The sequence below is a fragment of the Lathyrus oleraceus genome, chromosome 5 (assembly GCF_024323335.1).
Source record: "Lathyrus oleraceus cultivar Zhongwan6 chromosome 5, CAAS_Psat_ZW6_1.0, whole genome shotgun sequence".
Classification (NCBI taxonomy): Eukaryota; Viridiplantae; Streptophyta; class Magnoliopsida; order Fabales; family Fabaceae; genus Lathyrus; species Lathyrus oleraceus.
In genome coordinates this window covers 540210996-540213720 of record NC_066583.1, presented here as the reverse complement: position 1 = coordinate 540213720, position 2725 = coordinate 540210996, and the positions used below count along the sequence as shown (strand labels likewise).

Genomic DNA, 2725 nt, shown 5'->3' with positions numbered 1-2725 from the left:
ACTAAAGAGACATCTTAGTGGGTTGTAATTCTCCTAAGTTTAACCTCTCATAAACTGCTAAAGGCATTAAGCTCACACTAGCTCCTAAGTCTAGAAAAGCTTTTTCGATGACATGATTACCCAAAAGGCAAGGAATGGAGAAATTTCCAGGATCTTTATCTTTCTTTGCTAATTTGTCCTCGGAAATAGAATTACATTCCAAAGGCTTCGGATCATCAAGTCTACGTTTGTTGGTAAGGATGTCTTTAAGAAACTTTGCATAAGAAGGTATTTGGGTGATGGCTTTTGTGAAAGGGATTTCTACATGAAGTTTTTCTATAACTTTAATAAATTTTTTATACTGTTTATTGATATGGGTTTGTTTGAGTCTTTGTGGATATGGTATAGGTGGTTTATATGGCGGGGGTGGTACGTAAGTTTTATCTTTAGGTTCTTCTCCGTTCTCTCGACCTTCCTGGTTTTCAAATTCCTCTGGTTCCTTTACTTTGTCCGGGGGTTTGGTACATTCCTTAGAAGTTTCGGGTTCACTCAATCTTGGGTTTGGTGGTTCATCATAAGCGTTCCCACTTCGTAGGGTAATGACATTGGCTTGTCCTCTCGGATTTTGTTGAGGTTGTCCAGGGAATTGTCCTCCAGGTGTAGTCTGAGGGGCTTGGTTTAAAGCTACCTGAGAGATCTGGGTTTCAAGCATCTTGGTATGAGTAACTATTTGGTCAACCTTGGTTCCTAACTGAGTAATCAATTCGTTAACATGAATGTTTTGGTTCATGAACTCCTTGTTTTGTTGGGTTTGAGCGGTGATAAAATTTTCCATAATTTTCTCAAGGCTCGGCTTTGGTGGCACAGGTTGCATAGGTTGATTTGATCTAGGGGCTTGATAACTAGGTCTCGGAGGTGCATTATTTTGGATAGGGTTATTGTTTTTATAGGAGAAGTTTGGGTGATTCCTCTATCCAGGGTTATAGGTATTCGAGTATGGGTTCCCTTGGGTGTAGTTCACTTTCTCAAACTGGGTTTCGTTTAATAGACTGCATTCTGCAAATTGGTGTCCTTTGGCTCCACATATCTCACAATCCGACGAAACTGCAACTACAGTATTCGGGTTTATGTACATATGCTCGACCTTAAGGGCTAATGCGTCCATTTTAGCTTACATCATGTCTATAGAGCTTAGTTCATGCACTCCTCCTTGGGCTTCCTTCTTCTCAACTGTCGCTCGTTCGACTCCCCATGATTGATGGTTTTGAGCCATATCTTCAATGAGGGCACTAGCTTCAGGATAAGGTTTGTTCATCAGAGCACCGTCTGCGGCAGCATCGATGGTCATCTTTGTGTTATAATGAAGTCCATTATAGAAGGTTTGAATGATTAACCAATTTTCTAAACCATGATGTGGGCATGCTCGTAACAACTCTTTATATCTCTCCTAAGCTTCGAACAACGATTCTCCTTGGTTTTGGGTAAATCTAGTTATATGGTTCCGAAGAACGGCGGTCTTACTCGAGGGAAAGTATCTAGCAAGGAATACTCTTCTAAGGTTATCCCAAGTTGTAATGGAGTTGTGTGGAAGGGAATCTAACCATGATAGGGCTTTATCTCTGAGGGAAAAAGGGAATAATCTTAAATGTATTGCCTTAGGAGAAGCTCCATTGGTTTTAAAAGTGTCTGCTAATTGAAGAAATATTTTTAAATGTTGGTTTGGGTTCTCAGTAGCGAGACCCGCGAATTGTCTCTGTTGCACTAGTTGCAACAGGGATGGTTTAAGTTCAAAATTATTGGCTGGGATAGTTGGGTTTACTATACTAGAACTAGGTTCTTTGTTAGATGGTTGAGCGAAATCTTTAAGAGGTCTTTGGTTTTGATCTTTGGCCATAGGTCTCTTAATTCTATAAAAGAATAAACGTGCGCGAGCGTAACGTTCAGGTTCCTCCAAAGGGTATACTAAGCTTAAACTTCCAGTGCTGCGAGTTCTTCGCATTGACCGGAGGGAAATAGCCTAAGTCTAAACGATATAAGAACAGGAAAATGAAATTTGACGAAATTGGTCCCCGGCAACGGCGCCAAAAACTTGATGCGGTGTTTCGCAAGTATACGAATGCGTCAGAGTAATATAAAAGATTGTCGAATCTACAGTGACCAAGTGTCAATCTATCGTTATCTGCTGTTATGGTGTTTATCAAAGGCAATCAAAATAGGTGTTTTTAGAGTGTGCAATGAAAGGTAAAGTATTGGATAAAGTTTAATTAATAAAGATAGGGTCGAATGTAATTCACATAATCAATTAATAATCCAAGTACTTGCTGATAGAATTACTTATGGGCAATGTTTCCTACTTTGAAAAGAACTAATTTAACGGGAAATGTCGCTTTCGCGTATTCAGAACCGAGTTGTACTCCCTAATCAAACCCTCTTATTGTCACTTATAAAAAGGCGCGCATTGTGTTAGAGTAGTAAACCTATTTTTAAGAAATATAGTATCTTGACTAAGTTGAAAAGTATTATAACCTGGATTTCTTAACCAAAAGAGGTTCTCACGAACCAGACTCTAAACTCATAAACGCGTCCGAAAATAGTTTTAAAATCTCTTTTCTTCTTAAGTTAAAAACTCCTAATGAACTAAACAAAGCGCTTTCGCTGTTTTTGAAATAGTTAAAAATAATTAAGTTTAAATAGACGTTGGACGGCTTTCGATCTTACCCAACGGAATTGAAGTGCGGGAAAACTT

The 2725-nt window shown here is 38.9% G+C and overlaps 1 non-coding gene across 1 annotated transcript; it reads left to right on the top strand.

Annotated features, from left to right (window-relative positions):
* The first annotated feature begins 1382 nt into the window (after positions 1-1382).
* On the top strand, positions 1383-1489 carry LOC127089146 (small nucleolar RNA R71). Its single transcript, XR_007790920.1, has one exon. It is a non-coding gene; the product is annotated as a small nucleolar RNA R71 (small nucleolar RNA).
* Positions 1490-2725: the final 1236 nt, after the last annotated feature.